The following is a 19,597-nucleotide window of genomic DNA, read 5'->3' on the forward strand; positions in this document are numbered from 1 at the left end:
TCGCCTGATACTTCACACTATCAATTCGTTCTATTACTGAACCGCGTTTCACCTTATAATGAAATATTTTTTTTCAGCTACGAAGTCATGAATTATCATGTCGTTGGATCATCAGGATCAGGATCTTTCGTCTACAGTTATGAATTATCTGCAGATTACCAACGGAACATACTATACGAGACGAAAATTCATACATGTAGAACGAAAATTTATTTGAAGCGATCAGCATTTATCCGAGGTAAGTGAATACTCTGCGATTTCCACTTTTACATCACCAAGTAAAATGGACTAAATATTTAATTGACAGCCCATTGTGAATTCATTTCCTTGGATGGAATAAAACTTTTTCATTCCAACTAAATAATTCTTTGTTTCATAGTTTTGAGTAAAGATTTATTCCGCTGAGAAGAGAGAAAAAAATGTTCATTGCATCGAATAAATGCAAGCAATATGATTTCATTCCACCCTCGATACACTTTGCTTGATCAATCATTCACCCTGCACTCGGTGCTGGTAACTGACTGAACGGTAAGTATCGAGTAGAACGAAGGCTAAAATAACGATTTGGCAGGAAAGACCGCGAGAGTACGACGACGAACGAGAGGCGGCAAAACAGTCCTCGAGTTCCCGCGACACGGGTTACGGGGGTTCGCTCGACTCTCTCCGGGGGTGAGATGAAATCTCTGGTTGAATTCTCAATAACAAATGAAAAAGAACGTTTCAATTAGGAGTTCTCGTCGTCTCCCAGCGTGGCGTCGTCTCTGGCTTGCTGGCCGATGCTGCTGCTCCTCTGCGTCACTCGCTACGGTGGCTCGGACCACCCCAATATGCTCTATGGTACCTACACGTGGAGCCAACTTGGTACACCGGGCCCCGGATCCCCAGACCTGCAACGGACCCGGGGCCCGACTCGAGGGAAGGCGAGCTTGTGACTGATGAGGACATTATGCGCTCGCTGTGTTAGGTGTCTACTGCCAGCTTCGTATAGACTCGGGAATCCAGAGTGTGGCCTGCCTTTTATTCCCGCGTTAGCTTCCACTCACAGAAAATACCTCGTGACGTTCAACTTTGGCCGCAATTACGTCAGGTGGATCTTTCATTGTGTCCTCGTGAACACCTCTCGTGGTAGAACTGAACAGCAGCCCGGTTAACAACGTCACAACGCGACAATTCGTACAACGATAAGTCGCCATCGTTGTGATCAACCGACTCCCCAGGCTTGAAGTTCAGAATCCATCATCTGTCCCGCTTCGGGGTTCCGTAATGTTTAAATCAATTCAAGTCACTACCGTACTTCTTGTAACAGAAAAATGAATATTCTTAAAAGAAACTCTTGAAGAATGTACCAAGTAACTTTGGAATTACTATTTTAAACATGTTTCCATTCGATTCTACTGTCTTCGATGCTTGAATAAGGTTATTAGTATAATGTTCAAACGTGTTAATGAATTAGCTGTAACTACTGAAGTTTCATTGTGACCAGGGCAGCTTCAGATATGGTTCCAGTAACTTATGAAAAAGACATTTTGCAGTTGGTAGATGCTTCCGAATATTACTTACGTATAATTTTTCAATTGCGCTGGCTCGTGACTGGTCGTGGTACAACCAAAGTATATCAAATCGAAGGAAATCGTTGATCACCTGAACGTGCTCCTTGAGAACGATTCTGAACAGTCGCATGAGGGGATAAAGTTTGAGGAAAGAGAGCCAAAAATAAGGAACAATTCTAGGAAGAAGGTATTCCAATGCTAGTTGACTCATCGGGTATGAAGACACGTGAGTTTTCAAAAATCGCTGAACTGTTGTGAGCCGATGAATCCACGCGAAATCCACAACGAAGAAGCTGGATCCCTGCTTGTGCACTATTTCATCGAAACCTTAGAAGCCAGAGAGTTGCAGGAGGTGAAGTTTCTAGCTGCATCGCATCGGGTCCGGAGGCCTGAGAAGCAAGACAGGTAGCAGTGTCGTTTTGGCCTTTTTATTCCACTATTTTTCACTCGTCCAGTTTTTAATGGGCGGGATTAATATCTCCCGGTAACAAGACACTTTCATTGGGCATGTGGAGGCGCCCGTGCGTGAATGCAGCTTGTGCTTAGTTAGCCTTTACCTTGGCGTGTGTGAGGCTCGCTTTCGTTTACGTGTGGATATCATGAGTTTACTGCAACCGGGAGAGCAGTCGCTGGGACATAAAAGATTACAAATGTGGTGCATCCGTTCGCAGCAATAAGTCTGATTGTGTTTGGAGAGGCGGACAAATTATCTCGCATTATACCCGCTGCCTCAGTCTATCAATCACGTTCTGCCCCGTAACTCGTAACCCCGTATAGCCGCGTATGTGCATACAGATACATATATGCATATATACACCCTTGTATTTATTACAGGTACAAGGTACATAGGCGGCGTATAGGTACGGATAAATTACCTCGGCTAGGTACATGCCTAAGTTTCACGACCGACAGAAAATCATTCCTCATCGAATGCTGTTATAACTTGATTCTGAGAAAGTTTAGATCATCATCCCGGTTCGTTTATATTCTGTGAGTAAATCGCTTCCGTTTTATTGTAAACATTGCTTAGAAATTATTCTTTTTGAGACATGATTCGTAAGATCATTCGAGTAGTCCTCGGTAACCAGAAGTTTGGATACTATTTCGTTCAATTTTACAGGTAAAGTTTCATCGAGTGATTACTAATTGTTGGAATCATCGTCGGGTCAGCATCTCGAAAATCGCGAAGGCTTGACTCGTTTCAGTCAACCTATTCCAACGGCTGTGAATGAGTATCAAACTTTGATGTCTAAGGTGGATGAAGCAAGTACTGACTAAATCTCCTTGGAGTGAATAATTTCACAGTATATTTCACTCGGTTGAAGTGGAATTATTCACTATATTTGGATTTGCGTTGTTTTCACTCTCGCTTAGTGATTTTTCACTTCATTGGAGTGAATTCTCATGCAAAGACATTAAGAGAGATAGGAACTAACTTTTCTTTCGCGGTGCGTGGAGTTTGCCGAACGCAGGTCAAGAACGGAGAGGTATCCATCAACCGTGTGTAGTATATCTATGACATTTACGGCACGGGTTTTCCATAACAATTCTGCATAATTTTCCACCGATTTCCAAACAAACCCACCGTAAAATCCGTGACTTATGACCCCGGGCTGCTGCCGGCGCTGCTGCTGCTGTGTGGCGAGGGTAACTTATTAACTTTCTCTGGCACCGAGCACCTGATGTGCTAGTCTCAGCTAGGATCGAGGGATTTCACTGTCCGAAGCAGTTAGCTACCCCATACATTACCTCCCCCGTCTAGCGACAGGTATAACCAACCTTATTCTTCCTCTCCGTGTATACCTGCTTTTTTCTCGCATTCTTACCTATGGTCCCGTTCCGGGCGCACCTAAAACACAAAATTTACATTCGACCCATTCGTTTTCCCACTTATAAAAAAATATAAAACGCGCACTTTATTTAATCCTGATAATTTTATTCGGATCGTATATCGCTACTCAGAGATCGGAAAGATCTCAGAACATCGATCGCACGAAATTTGATCGCAGAAACGTTTGGATTGGACTCGTACTTTTCGCTGCCCCTGAGGAAAGATGAAAAACGTCACGAGCCATCCCGCGTCCCCGTTAACCTGTAGATCACTCCAGGAGGGCTGGTGACATTTTCTTTTTCGTTTCGGTTATTTTTTTTTTATACGTTTTTCGTACACACATGCACACAATAGGAAAGAACGAGAACAGTCAAACCGTCGAGAGGATAGAGAGAGAAAGAGAGGGGGAGAAAAAAGAACCGCGAGTCTGGATAAAAGGAAAAACGAGACAGAGTTACCTGCGCCTTAACTTATACCGACTGCACTTCTACTTGTTGGAGAATATTCACTGGTAACTATGTACATAATACGGTTCAAAATTGACTCCCTCGTGGTATCGTGACTGCAGATTTTGATCCGGTGATAAATGAGGCCATAAAAAAACACGTTGTTTCACCCTCGCCATCGCCGTTTCGAAACACCAACGGTAGTAAGAATTTTTCTTACCGAATTTCATCGTTGAAGAGGAGTCGACGCTAATGACAAGTTGATTTTGGCTTCCAATTCTTCGGTGATTTGCGTTTTGTCTGTTTATTGTGAAGTTTCCCGATTGGCGGAAAATTCTGCAACTTCTTCTTTCGTCACCTGCGTCACATTTGATCCGTGTCTATTCTTTGTGGACACCATGCTCGCCACTAGGGCACACCTATAAACTATTTATCAACAGTTTAATACACTCCGGGCTGCAACATAATGGACTGGAAAGTATAATAGCGTAGCACCGGGCAGCACGTCACCTTTTCTACCTTTACTCTTATTTTGCCTCTTTTCCCATGCCCCGTACCCCATCGACTGCTGCAGTGAATGGACCTCGAAGAATAAAAGTAAGACGTTAACACATAGAGGGGCGCCATAAAAACTCCCCGGCGTATAATATATGACAGTATAACTACTGCTTTAGAAAGGATTTGTCTGGATTATCGTCTTTAAACTCAAGTTCATTTGGGCCTGTTTATACTTATGTAATATTTCCACTAGCTTATGGCCCTCCGTGCAACAACGATCGCTTTATTCCTACTAATATACTGTGACTTGCCAAGGTAAATATCATACTGCATACCTTTGTAATACGCGTGAATTGACTGGAATCCTCTCTGCATTTAGAACCTGCACCTTTCCTTCGCGGGTTTATGATTTTTTAACAGCTGAACGAAAAACTTGATGCTCACAGATTTGTAGAGACCTTAGGGTGGGGGGGTTGCAATTGAGCTTGGACGGTCTAAAATGACAAGCTCCAAGTGTTTTCATTTCTTTTTTTTTCGAAACTCCTAAAAATAGTTATGATTTAAGACCATACAAGCTTCCCCCCCCCCCCCCCCCCCCCCGTTATTGTGGAATATGCAGAAACGCCTTTATTTTCTCTTCATCTCCCCTGCACGCATTTATTTCGCGTGGTACGTGGCGACGCTTAATGAATCGTTTGTCCTCCCAAGCGCTAAAATCCGCGAATGACAATGGTTTACGAGTTCGGTGTAAAGCGTCGAGGGGGCGAGGCAGGGAATCGACGAAGGGTCTTCGGCCCGTGAAAGCGACCCGGCCGCAGCAAGAGTAAAAGTAGTGCAGTTTTGCGATAAGGTTATACGCAATCCGATGCGCGTGCCAGATAACAGACGCGGGTTCCGATGACTTTTTGGGGTGCAGCAGGCGTTTGGACCGAGGGTTCTGAGGATTTTACCGAGGCCAGATTCGCGCTACGTTGGAACTCAACCTCGGGGGACGAAACACCCTGAGCTCAGCTTAGCGGGTAACCCCCTCCAAATTACACTGGGGGATGATGAAAAGTCATTCGCGAGTAAATAGACGGATTAAAACTACCCGCCGAGACGTCAAACTCACTGTCAATAGCACAACTTATGCCATTGTGTTTTTTGTTGGACATACGTGTAATTGAACAAGTTTGCTAAACGGCGTCCGATTCGGTGGAACCTCAGTTTTTAAAAAAATCTGCGAATTTGTAGAAAATTTTTTACCACAGTATCCTGTTATCCGTTTGTTGACCTGTTTTATGGTTTTGTAGCTGATAAGTGATGACAATGATGGAGAGTTTAAAGAATTTTGTGTCTCTGTCGCTTCCGATGAGTTGATTGAAGATAAAGAAGGTTATACCGTCTTTCGACTCTAGACACTTTGAGTAGCAACTGACCCTTCGAAGAAACTAATAATTACCTCCAGACGGTTGAAGCTTAGAGTGCATTTCGAAAGTAAGCATACCATAGTTTGCCAAAACTTATACACTCGTAGCTGAAGCACTCAAAAAACTACTGATGTACTGCAAATTGACGCCGGGTTTTTCGTCGACTATTCGTCGGCTCTCATTGAAGGTAAAGTTCGAACGATAGTGTAGACACTTACAGTAAATAGTGCGTATTTTGTGCGTCGGCGGGATATCTGTATTGTGTCTGCGATACATTACAATGGGTACAAGTGTATACGTACAATAAGGGATGGATTTTGTGCACTACTGTACAACGGATGAGAGAAGAAGTCAAGTGCATCGACAACGACAGTGTTTTCAGCACGTTCACACTGACCCATAATGCGATTCTTGCTGACCCAGACAAGAGCCGAGGTGCCAGAGGATCGGTTACAATGCAACAATGGCATAATCTATAGTTTAACCAACAATGAACGAGAAACGTTAAGAATTATATCCTCCGGTTGTTGGGGGTCAAGCCCCCGCTGTCAAGAACTCCAAGAACTCTATCCGCGCCGGAGGATAAGGTGCTCTCGCCTCCTTCGCCAGTCTGTTGAATGGTCTGGGCTAGGTCGAGTCGAGACAAGATGGCCATGGGTGGGCCAACCTGCCACCGTAGCTTTTTCATGCCCTGCTCCGTGCCTCGTGGATTCTTCGATGGTTTTCGTCCATGGGAACCCGCGGCGAGGACGGCGGACCGAAGACCAGCTCGAAGCCCATCGAAGACTCTGCCCCACGTGTTTCGTTTTCCCCATTTTCATTCTTTCTTCCTTTTCCATTTTCATTTTTTTTCTTCACTTCGCGACGTCGCAGCGAAGCCCTCGGCCGGGAGTTTTGATTGATTTTACTATTTCCCAGAATCGACAAACCTCTCGAAACTCGGAGACTGTTGTTGTGTCAACCCGGTCCCAACTTCCAAGGATCCATTATTTCCTCACTCGTCAATTCTTATGATTTTTTCCTGACGTCTCACGGTCCTATACTCTTGGAATGCCGCGTATTGTACGTAATATACACGATCAGAAATTTATCCTTCAGGTTCTCTTCTTCTTGTTCACGCAGACCCTCGCCAAAATTCATTATAACAGGTGCAAGTAGCCTCACCATCGTGTGCCTCATGATCTGTGCCAAGGTACGAAGTAATTGTTTCCCGACGATTTACGAGTGAGATCTTTTTTCTCCTCTTATGGTACGTATGCCTACAGACTCTGCGCGGGCTGCACCACGGGAAGAGAAAAGTAATTAAAAGCATATCACCATAAACTAGTTTTACGGGTGAGAGATAATCTCCCCGAACGAGATGTTCACACGCCTCCTGATCTCTCGCGTCCCGCTGCACCAATATATAACTCATATTTATAGACGAAATAGCGGGCATGCAACAATCTACCAATATAACGAGCAAAGGTAATTGAAACTGCGGCCGCCTCAGACAGACCCTGAACGATTCGTAAGGGCGTAACTCTAACCGGGTTTCATCCCCTCGCCGCGACCTTTAGACTCCAAGCTACCGGAGATTCGCGATTCCAAGTGTATCATAACGTTGTACCTTGAATAATTTTATTGCCAACAGACCAAAGGCACCTCTCGCATTGCCCTGCCCAGCAAATAGCATTATATTGGCCATGCCGAATCTGTGTACAAAACAGGATAACTCGATGGTGTCACGGTGGGCCGTTCCCGGGTATCCCTGTCCCCTCGGCATCCTCGAGATCTGATGGGGGGAAGCCTCTTTTCCCAAGAGACACGCGTTACGGGACTCGATCGCCAGGGGTCTTTGGGGGATACGCCTGTTCGGCTGGTCAACTTATGTCGGGGGCGGAGCGGGCCTGTTTTGACTATTTCCTTAACGGGGGTCATTCAGCGCGTTTGTTTGGAAAGAAATATTTTGGCCACCTATTTTCAAAAATTATCGATCATAAGAGGAATTTCTCTCATAGGGTACAATAGGCTCAGATGGATGAGCCGTGAAATTAACTGCCATAATTATGGTCATTCTAGCCCAGTCAATGTGTTTGCAGTTGATTACCGAGCCGCACTTCCAACGTAGCTGAAAATTGAACTTGAGTGACTTTTCACCACGAACTGTTGAGTGATCGACGTTCTTCTTTGGACCAAATCCGCCGATTGAGCGGATTTACTTTTGTGTGAAAGTACCTGCAGAGTGTGTCAAAGTTTGTGCAATCGATTCCTGAACACAATGGCCACCAGTTACTACTGCCGGTACTATAGTGAATTGCTTTCAACCGATTCGGAGCCGTTTCGAAACGGCTTCAATGTGAGTCATGCCGTGTTTCGAGGGTCATTGGCTTATTGTGATCCGGCAGACGTCTGCGCGGTGGACGAGCGTTAACGAAGAATTAATAAAGCTTCGTGCCCAATGCACAGTGGAGAAGCGGCTGGATGTCCGCATGATCCATTTGGCGGGAAACCTCGTCGTGGAATTCTTAACGCCTGGTATCTTATGTAATCGTGTAGGCTGGTCCGTGAGCAGACGATAATACTCACGAAGCAGAGAGAGAGAGAGAGAGAGAGAGAGATAGATAGATAGAGAGAGAGAGAGAGAGGGAGAGCGGAGAGCTGTGCAACGGCACAATGTCCGTCACTGGACAATGGATCCTGTCCCTCCGCTGGCCGGCGGTCCCGACTGTATCGATACTAATCGATATATATCGCAGCTCGATTAGTCTTCGCATTGTTGTTCCCGTCAATGTCTGCTCCGGGGACCAACAGCCTGAATAGATCGAGAGCTCGTCTCGGCGACCAGCCCCCATTCTGCAGCCCATGGTGCCCCGCACAATGTACACGTATTCGATGTATATGGAGTCCTCAGTCTTTCGGGCGTGTGTCATTGTGCGGCTACCTGATCGCCTAAGTGATTTCTGACACTATAAGGCGCGGGCTGTCGGTCAAGATATTCTCTCGATCCGCTTCTATCCGATCCTGGAAGCATCATCGCGATGTCAGTTCGTGATGCTGAAACATGGGCGTTTTGTTTAGCGAGCTTGGTCGTTACGGATAAAGAGAGCTTTTTAACGCAATTCGACGGGGAAGACGGAATGCAGGCGAAACGTCAAAACGAGTGACGAAATTTTATGTAAACTTGAAAAAGAAAATGGTCTGCTGCGATGCCTTGACAAAGACTCCCAATCAAAGCATCCCTCGTCCACCTCGCATTCAGACGTAACCGAATATGGGCTCGTTCCTGGGTAACGATCCGTAGCGACGCGTCGCTTAATTCACAAAAGACCGAACGTCCTCCTCTTTAACGCCTTCGGACTTCTGATCCATAATGGAGCGAAGCTAGGTTTCCTCCGGATTGGGTTTCACCGATTCCCATAAGCACGACTTTTCTCGGATGTGAAAACCTATCGACATCGAAGACTCGTTCTCCGACTCTTTCGTCCATCATTGAAACACTCGACGCAATTAGCGTACGGCAAGAAGAAGCAAAAGGTTGAGTGGTTGGAAACTTCGAGAAGGATTAGGTTGAATCGGAAGACGGTAGGAGCAGTCAGTGGAGGTATTTATTCGTCTGATATCTTCCATTCAACTGTTTTTTATCCTCCTTCGCGACCCCGCCTGAGTGAAGGATGAGAGTTTGAAAATGAATCTGTCACTCCGCCAGCATATCTTTTATTATTGGTACAAAATCTCGGTCTTCAACTGCGGTCACTGAGCTGAGGAATAGACGCGCTAACCCCCATCGTACACGGGGAGATCACCAAGTCATTCAAACTTTCCTTAGGTTATTATTGTCGTCGCTGTTACTTTACACGTTCAGAAAATACTCGAAGTGTTTCAGACTCGTGGAATGAATTACGATCGGAAAGATTTTCTCCCGACTCGTGCATGACGTGAAAACCGTAAGTACGTCGAAATTTTTATGAGGTTCAGTGGAGCTGGACGAAGAAGACTCGCTCGTTCGAAGTTGTGTACAGTCAGTCTGATTCGGTATGCAAATAGGATTTCTCCGTCGTCCTGCCTTCGCTCGCGGCAGCCATTGTGCTCGACACACACAGCACTCTTTACGTTATATATAAATACACGTTGAAGGTATATAAATATATTAATAATAATAACGCGGTGGCTCGGAGATCTTGTATAATTACAGTCTAAGCCGAACAGATAAGATCTATGGAGGCTGGTCTGGGTCTGCAGGCTACTTCTTCCGCGATCTTCGAACCACGCGGTGCCATTAAACTTTTGGAAACCGAAGTCTTCACAACGGGTTCATGAGATAAAGTAGCCCAGTCGATGGTATTTTAAATTCGCCAATCAAACCCGCAACGACATGGATTTCCGTATCTCGTTTCTGTTTATAGTCTCCATGCGAAGCTTGAAATCCATGGCGAAAATTCCTGTCCAACCCAGCAGCAAGCTTATCGACAAATGGAGCTTCATAGAAGCAAATATCGCACCAAAATAGTCTGTGGGTACAGCTGTAATCTCAAAATTTGCATACGGCTGAGAATTTTCCCTTGATCGCAATAAAACCAGGAGGGTTGCAGACATGTTTTTACTTTTCGAGGAACGAAGAAAAATGTCGGAAGAATCCAATGGTGAAACATAAATAAAAAAACCGCCCTCGGGATCGGCGCCGTCTTTACGGCGGTTTCAGGTACCTTCGTAACCTCGTGCGGGCGTCTGCAGACGCTTATATAGGTACGCCGGCGGTTTTCAGACCCGATATAATATTTACGAGACGATGCATCACCGGCAACAATGGCCCCGTAATACCTACCATGGAAGAAAAACTACCCCCACGGCTCGGGCCGCGTTACGCGACGATCATCTCACACGGTCTCACACATCGAGAACCCCAAAAGCTGAGTCAAAGTACTGCTTTCCCATCCCCCTCCGACTATATCGAACCCTCCGCCGTGACGCCGCAGGCTCTATCGTATCAGAACTCGCCAGATAACTCTTATCTCCTCAAAACAGCATTCTTACTTTACGGGCGGGGACGGGGATGTATACAGTTGACAGGGCCGTCCTCGCCCCTAACGATTATGTACCCCGAAACGCCTCGTTCAGGCACTGGTGGACCAGTTTTCTTTCTGGGAAAAGAAACCCCACCAGCTTGACCCAGCGAATCTTTCTACGGTGACGTTAGGACAAGGCATTTGGAGCGAAAGATGGGAGATAAAGATACCGCTTGAACAATTAAAAATGTGACATTTCTGCCCAAAAGTTCGGGGTGCCGAGGGATCGAATACGCCACTGGCGAATGGAGGTGCTAGAAACGCGCAGACACTGCACCTATAACTGCGTATAACGAAATTCGGGGGGTGACTGGTATAAATAACTGTTAGCATCCAGTGTGACTAAACTGGCTTCGCAAAGAGGGGTGGGTGGTCGGAAAGTGTGGCCAGTGGACCAAAGGAGGGAGGAACGAGGCACCCATTCATCCCCCATGCACGTCTATGAGGGGAGCTAAATCGAGCATACTTTACGGTTCGTTTAACTTTCGAATATGTTTTCGATATACTTGAGACTACGCCGCGCGATCTATGCATCCTGAAATATGTAACGCCGAATTAAACCGCGTGTGTTGAAATCAGGCCAGACCTCTCCAGCAACACGTTCCACGGCTTATCGCCGAAAAGCTTTCCCTGAACTTGATCAGAAACGAAGCTTGCAAACTTTCACCGTGATACAGAACTCCCATTCTCCAATTGAATTTCACGGTATTAGAGTGTTTCGGTCTCTTTGGCGAGGGTTTGAACCACCTCGATTCAACCTCTCCGTAAATGAAAGTTATAGAAGAAAAATCAAGAAGAAGTCCACTCTTCCTCTGCTCCCGAGCTCTCGCACTCATAGACTTGTATCGCAATGCAACGGCGCTGAGAACGGAAACAATCGGTTTTAGGTAACCGGTAATTAGAGAGCGTTTGATGCGTGGGTTGGGGCGTTATGAATTCATAATGTATTCATGTATTTCTGATGGGCGTATTATCGGGCAAAGTGCTGGGCGGTGACTTGTCCATTTTTGGCCGCTTTTGAACTGTTTTTTACGGAGGTAGCTGGAAACATCTTTCGTCCTTTGAGCCCGTCCGAGACAGATAGTCATCCCGCAGACCAGATGCCTGTATGTACCATACCAACCTACAGCTACGGATCCTCTCCGATCTCGTCCCGGTGTCTAAAGCACGCAATGAAACCGCCACTTCCGCGTACGCGACATGAGCCTACTAAACGAGTTCACCGAACCGTTCTGACCTCACCGGGTCTATTCTACCTCCTCTTCTGGGTATAAATCTTCTTCCAAAGCAGTCAGGATGAATACTGAAAATGTTCTCGACGCACTCGTTCCTCTCGAGAACGGATTTGCGGTGATTCCAAAACACCGTGGGAAGCTATGCAACTATTTCCGAGAAGCATCGACTCTCTAATTGATCATATAACTCCTGTCAACTCTTCGTTGCTCTCCGTCAAATCGGATTCACCGATTCACGAGCAGATGGCTGGGGTCCATGGTGTCAATTCTTCTCAGGGGTGACATTGGTTGGAAACCATTACGGGTGTTATTCTGGTCAACAAGTGCGTCAGGAACGGATCGAGCTATAAACACCGGAACACCCGCGGCGTGCACCAGCTCAATTGCGTCGTAATTGCGTGGAGACATCTGCGAGTCCTGAAGGTCTGTGTCAACAGTTGCAAGTGTGCTTTTGTTTTGCGCTAGCTCCGTCATCCATCGGTAGTATTTATCGTCCCCAAACTCTCCGTGGAGTCTTAAAAGCCATTTGGACATCTGCGGTACCATCGAAATAGCCCTATGCATGCAACCAGCGAGACCCGCCATTTCCTAATACCATGTTGCATCGTTTCCGCTTCCGTTACACATCCCGGAGATCTTTCCCGACCTCATTTTGGCCCGGCAGGTGACTTACACTCGCTTCGTACTCTCGGGCGAAGGTGTTGGCCTAGAGTTCGTTAGACAGATACGATCAGCCACGCGGATTTTAAGCCGTAATAGACAGTTTCCACCCAGCCTCTCGCTACGGGACGGAACGTTTCACTTGGAATTGACTCGTTAGGATAAGAGGCTGTTCATAATCGCGCGAGGGCTTCAAGGGATTCAACCCGTATGGCCGGCAGTTTCGGGGAAATCTCTGTGGAAGATGAACCGAAGGTCACTTCGGAATGCGTGAAATAAGGGGGGGGGGGGGGGGGTCGTTTTGCTGGTCTTCTTCAATTCCTGAGATTAATCAGCACGTAGTGCCAAGTTTAGCGTCGGAGACGAACGGCCAGCGGATAAGAGCGACGGAAGATGAAACGATGAGTTCAAAGTCAACGATCTCCGCGCCCTTTCTGGTGCCACAGCATCAATATCTTATTTCTCCGGGTCGCGAGGGACCCGCCGGTTCGTGACAGCGTCGGATCCTGGGGCAAACGTAAGCCCCACCGGGCTTGCCGAGTGAATGGAATTAGTGAGGAGGCTAGCTGAATGATATCTGCTCTATCTATGGGGGCAAGACTGCTTCTGAAGCGTATCTCGGGCACGTATCTGCATAGTCCCTACCGCCTGTCCGTCCGTCTGCACGCTGACGCGGTCAAGAGGTCTCGCTGTTCCTCGCTCGAATTGCTCTCTCCACTCTCATCCTCGTCCTCGTCTCCTCGTCGTCGTTGATGCCGCCGAAACTCGCTCCGTCGCATTTCCTCTGGTCGAGCAGCCGGAGGTGCCGCACTCTCAGCCTTCAATTACCCAAATGAAATCGAGGCCGGAAGGCGATGGACCGAGAGGTGAAATCTTCTTCACACGTCAGACTCTCAACCAGCTAGTCACTTCCTTTTCACACTTTGATTGATTCACGTCTCATTTCTTGGTCATGCTAGCGATCGATCTGTGATCATGAGAACGGATCTTGACCACTGGAAGCAACTGTCGAGGAGAAACGTTCGTCGGTTGTTTTTAACCTCCTTGCGAATTTCTAACTGTTCTACTTTAAACGGGTGGAAGTGAAACGATTCCGGGTTTTGTAAGACCGACTCGAAACAAGGTTCGTGAGCGTGGTGTAGTTGGCCTTGGGGTCTTGGTGAGGGAATTTGAAATTATAAAATGATAATCCGCTGATCCTAGTCTTGTATTCATGTTGACATCCTCTTATATTCGTTGAAATCGTAACAAGATTTAAATCTCTGGTGGAATCTTCGGCTACCGTATACGAGCCGCCGGGTGCAGCAGCAGGAGTTGAAGGTGCTGCTTGACGGGGTGATATTAAAAATGCAAATATTCGAAAATCCGAAATACGCGTCTCCTTCTATGCAGATAATCTCTGGGACAAGGGAGCAATCAGAGGACATCCTGTTATCCACAGGGAACACCCATGTTTAAAGTAAACCCAACCTCATCCTGACCTCGACCAAACGAAACGAGACTAAAAGAAACAAACTAAACGCAGCTGAGCTCAGCCTGACCTGACCTATCCTAACTCGCCTACCCCAATCAGATCTATCTGAACTCTCTCCCTCCCTCCATTCCTCTATCTATCTCTCTAGAAAAACGCAAGGGATTTTAGTCTGGCCCATTTGGCTACTGCCGGGCACACCCTTTTCCTGTCCTTAGAAATAAACAAGCCAAACCGTAGGCCATCTACATCTTTTACAAATTTAATCAATGTCACCTTCCGACCTCAGTATACCTCTAAATGGCTTTCGATCGGACCAATAGATAAATATCTTAATTTTCCTACCCCATCGACGTTTTGCCTCGCTCTGCGCGGTCACGTTATACATATAGAAACCATACTCAAAAACGATTCTAAGAATATCAATTTGCTCGACGGTTCGAATCTCTGAAAAGAGATAATTACCGAGTTGACAGAATTTGGGAGAAGCACGTAGCCTTCGCCGTTTGCGAGACTCGTTTAATTTGACGACACATTGCCGGACTTTCCGAGTTATCCTAAGCGCACTGTTCACCCCGTCACAGCATGCCGCTGTTTTCTGCTAACAGCAATCAATCCGAATTCCTCCACCAATGTTTCTGAATGGTTTCCGCTTTGGGTAAGAGCGCGCGGAGAGGCCTATTAAAACATTCCAGTCCCGAATTCGGGCGGGTCATTCATGCCTCGTGTAGTCAGCTACCCCGAAACTCACGTGACAAGGGTCTCTCTAATTTATCACCCGGGCAATCCAAGATCCGACTGATTTCATCCTTGGAATAGCGAACGAACCTCAATTAAAAATCGACTCCAACTTTACCGCCTCGATGTGCACTCGTACCAGCGCGAAATGGAGAACAGGACGCTTTCCGAGTAGCGATCGCGTCACATCGGCTGGATCTGGGTGGCCGATGGTGCCGGCTGAGCCATAAGTGCCCCGACACCTTGTACGGGCTCCAGAGTAGAGGGAGGATCCGCTCCGTGGTGGTGAGATTGATATTCCTGCGGCTGCAGGGCGTCCGCAGCCCCCCCAGGACGTGACAGGACCTCCTACCGTCGCTCCCGGCTACCACTGTGAGGAGGAACGCGCCCGGTTATGATAGATTCTGGAACATTCATCGAACATCCCGGACCGGCGTGAAAGTGATTGTCCCTTTTCCTCGAACAAAGAACGAGTTTAATGATTATGCTGCGGCGCAGGTGATTCCTCTTCACCGAATCCTAGCAACGTTTCGTTTGAAATATCACCCAGACTTAATCTGACGATCATGCGCACAGCACATGTTTGTCTTTTCTTCTCCGTTTATCGTCGAATAATGAGAAATATTCGTGGTTGAACGTAGCCTCTTCACTCTGACATGAGTTTCTTTCCATAGACTGCTGAAACACGCCTCATCATAATTATATCGTGACTTTATAATTTAATTTGAAGAAAATTCAATCTGGCATCAAGGTTGACGGATTGTTTTTGGCGAGCTTTTCAGGTTCGTTCAAATAAAGCTCCGCATGCAGTCTCCATCGCCAGTCTGGCATCAGTTAGCGTTGGGTCACTTTGGGAAAAGCGCACTCACTCCGCGTCCTTTTGAGCGAGAACATGAAACCGTCTTCTGTAGTATCTCAATAGAGAGACTGTAACCACGCGTATTCATCTCTTGAAAGGGGCCGTGACGATCCGAGTAACAACAACTGCAAACAAATTTACAGAATAGTAAAGTACCCCGCACGAGATTTCGATACAGGGATGAGAACAGGGAAGACGAAGAGGAATGGCTGTAGCAATAATAACAACAATGATAGACACAGAAGGGCGGGACGAAGACGACGCACGATTTCAGGGCATTGTTGCACCTTGAAAGCTGCAACAATGCTTACCAAATTACGGCCGGCTCAGTCAAAATATGTCCTAGGTGGGGGCGCAATCAGCTCTTCCCATCTATACCGGGTGACCACAAACTGTGGGGCAGCTGTATTTTCACTTATCGCCAATCGCCGATCTGCGGATTTCCACTTTTTATGGGGCCCCATGGGGCCCGCCTGCTTCCGTTGGCGCGCGTCTTTTCTCCCGGCATGCCACGCGAAACTCGGAATTAGACAATCGTCGGCGCGTATAATTCAGAGTTGCTATTTTTAGTATAATTGTACTTTTCCAGTACATTTCAACCATTTTAGGTACGCTAGTACACTTCACAATGTTTCCCGTACATTTAGAGATATTTTAGCATTTAGCGTACTACTCCGTGATCAAGAATATCTATAGTATGGAAAAGACTATATTCTTGAAACTGTATTTATCCCAAGACTACTTCCGATGAACTGGTTATTTCGCGCCTCACTGACACGTGCGTAAACAAAGAAAGCACCGTCTGGAAGCAAAAACATAACCTCACAATAGTTGACTTTCATTTAGTACATTCTACTACCAATCTAGTAACTTCTTTTTCCATAGAGTTGGTACGTTATCAATTACCAGAGTGGTAACCCTGGCGGATATATTCCTCGTTACACAACGCGAGATGACGATTCGTCCCAGAGTTCATCGTCGTAACCTATAAAAAAATTTCGACGACGAAATTCGGCGGGAAATAAGGGAGCCTTAGAAATAGGTTCCTCTCGACTCTCTTCCCACCGAAATCGTCAATCGGATTTGGCGAGAGGTGAGCTCGCCGTGTCACCGGAATACAGGCGTAAGCGCAGGGCAGCTGTCGTTGATTTAAAGGCATTGTGCGGCTCGCTCGGTACGTTCAAGTGTTCGGGAACAGAAGAGAACACCGTGTATTGTCCGCGCCTACAGCAGATCTATCGCGATTGCGGGTCTGCGCGATACAATCTCATCTGCATCCCGGGCTTTGCAACGCAGCGCGTATAAGCGCGTATAGTGCGTTTAAACGCTACAGCGCACCCTGGTCCACGGTTTTTTCACCCCCCTCCCCCCCTCCCCCCTCCCCCCGCCCCCTCATCGCCCTTCCGCAGCACTTTCCCGCTGTATTCTCCATCATCATCATCATTATTATTACTATTATTATTATTGTTGTTGTTGTTGTTGTTGTTGTTGTTGTTGTTGTTATTATTATTATTATTGTTGTTGTTGTTGTTGTTCTTGTTGTTGTTGTTGTTATATACACCCCGCGGCTTGTGTAGAATCCTGCGGCAATGCGTACGAGTTTCGGGGCCGGGAATTAAACTGTACCTAGAACCACGCAGCGCCACCGCGCCGAAATTCGTACGCCCGGTCAAATATCATTTACCGTTGATTTAGATCACTGATAGATAATCTCTGTACGGTACACGCTGATTTAGTTATCTCAGATTTCGCTCGCGACAACCTCGTTCAATTCACTGTCAACTCGACCCCATTTCAGTTGAGGTACTTCAGAACAGATCCACCCCTTATCTTCTAATAAGTGGTTAACCACTCCTAAACCGTAGATTATTTCATTAAATGATCAAGTCAAGATTATATATGAAGTAGTAGGTACCGGTTCGTCATGTTTTTTTAACCCTATTGCAGTGAAGTACTTGAATCGTTGGAACTGAATTATTCCAAGTTCAGAGTCGAATAAATATAGTTGAAAAGCGATACTTAATTTTCAAATGTTATCGAAGCTTATAAAAATTATGTCGGAATAGCCTTCGGAATATTCATTGTGAACATTTGTGTATCACTGTATTAATATATCTGTAGACGAGGAGTTACAGGCCCAATGGCGGAGCTGTAGATTGAATAGCGTCAAAATAGATTCAATCGTCTACCGAAAGCCTGAAAGCAGGGTTTGGTACTTTCATTTTCAAAGTTAGAGGTTCAATGTAGGATTTGTTCTTAAATTTTTAGGAGTTGGAGGTTCAATGTAGGATTTCTAAGTTCGGTTTCCTTCAAAGTAGTTTTATACGAACCTTGGTAGGGTGAAACGTAGGCGCTAAATTTCGACTCAGGCAAGCTTCCCTGTATCGATTTTCTCTCATCACGTTCGGAAGCATGAAGTCTGATCGAAGATCGCGAACTTCACTTGAAGTGATTCGTGTTCGAGCGCCGATTTCGAGCAGTTTTACACCGCGGTACTTACAATGCTAAAATTCTTGGAGAGGCGGGCACATTACGCGTGTCAGGAACGTGAGAGAAGGCGAAACAAAGGTGAGCAAAACGGTGCACGGAGTTCGGTCGTTGAATCGCGGGAATGTCAGATCTCGTATCTACCCTTTGAGTCTTTGGTGGTGGAAAAAAAAGTCGCCCCTATATGCCAGGCTGAGAAATTGTACGCACACGCCGCGGCCGTGATTCAGGATCACGCGGCATATGCAGATTCCCGCATCCACGACTTCGGCCCGGTGGGCCTTGCCCAGACCTTGGGACCCCTGGCACTCGGCGTTCGACAAAGCGTGCATTCACCGCTTTATTGAATCGACAAAGAATCGGCTCAATGCTATCTCCGTTATCTCAAGGGTTGGCCTTGCCCGTTGTTTGGCCTAGATGAAGATTATCTCGTGCTATCTCCGAATCGTTTGTCGCCGAAAACGAACAGCCCAAAAGGAGCTGAGATGCGGTTCCGATATACTTGTAGGCAGTCGTGTCACCTCTCAATTTAACCTGACATAAGTGTCATACCAACCGTATTCAACGGATGCTCACGTCCCCGAGGTCGTGAACAGGACCCGAAAGAGGCGCAAACCGAATCCCGAAACTCACTTTCAATATCCTGACCACAAACAGTCTGCGTTGGAAGGTTCTTGGAAAGGGCGTCGTTTATTCTCGTGGACATTAACGGGGTCGAGTAAATACTTCACATACTTTTCAAGAATGAAAGTTGCAACATTCTTAGACTTTGAACTCTTGCCTCGATTAGTTCGAAGGGAAAAACAATTACTGTTCCGAAGTAGTGCGGCAAGTCGTATCGGGATGCCGGTCGTTAGCTTGGTTAATCGTTCCTTCGACATCTCCGGAGTAGGTATACCTGTGTTATACCTGTGCTTGCAGAATTGGGCAAAAGTAGAGCGGATTTGAGATGCCGGAAGGATATTTCGGCTCGAACGCTCTAACCTGCAGCAGGCATAGCCTAATTGAGCTTTGTACCTGGACTCGATAATTACGTTGGAAAATATCGAGTAATGGCTGATAGGATGAACCGCGGTCAAGGTTTCTAACAATAAGACAAACCTCTGACAGTCCGCATGATGAATTACGTCTGTTATACTTTTACGCAATTTCTGTAGGCATTACTGCAGTTTTAACGGTGGTTGCGCTTAAGCAAAGAAGAAGAATTACCCAACTTTAAGCGTTCCACAACTGGGAATTTCATAAGCTGCGTTTTGTCACGTTTAAAAATTACACCGGTCAACGCGAATTTTGAGTCTGGGTTCTAGACGTCAAATTTTTATTTCTTCTACGTAAGTAATAAATGAAAGAATAGTTTTATTAGATAAA

General features: G+C 46.3%; 1 protein-coding gene across 1 annotated transcript in view; it reads left to right on the forward strand.

The window, feature by feature from the left end:
• The first annotated feature begins 219 nt into the window (after positions 1–219).
• LOC124216394 (GATA-binding factor C) overlaps positions 220–19,597 on the forward strand; it is a 116,358-nt gene continuing 96,980 nt past the window's right edge. Inside the window, exon 1 of the mRNA XM_069135523.1 lies at positions 220–238. The gene's annotated coding sequence lies outside the window, so the exon portion shown is untranslated. The remainder of the gene's footprint in view (positions 239–19,597) is intronic.

This window comes from Neodiprion pinetum, chromosome 4, assembly GCF_021155775.2.
Source record: "Neodiprion pinetum isolate iyNeoPine1 chromosome 4, iyNeoPine1.2, whole genome shotgun sequence".
Classification (NCBI taxonomy): domain Eukaryota; kingdom Metazoa; phylum Arthropoda; class Insecta; order Hymenoptera; family Diprionidae; genus Neodiprion; species Neodiprion pinetum.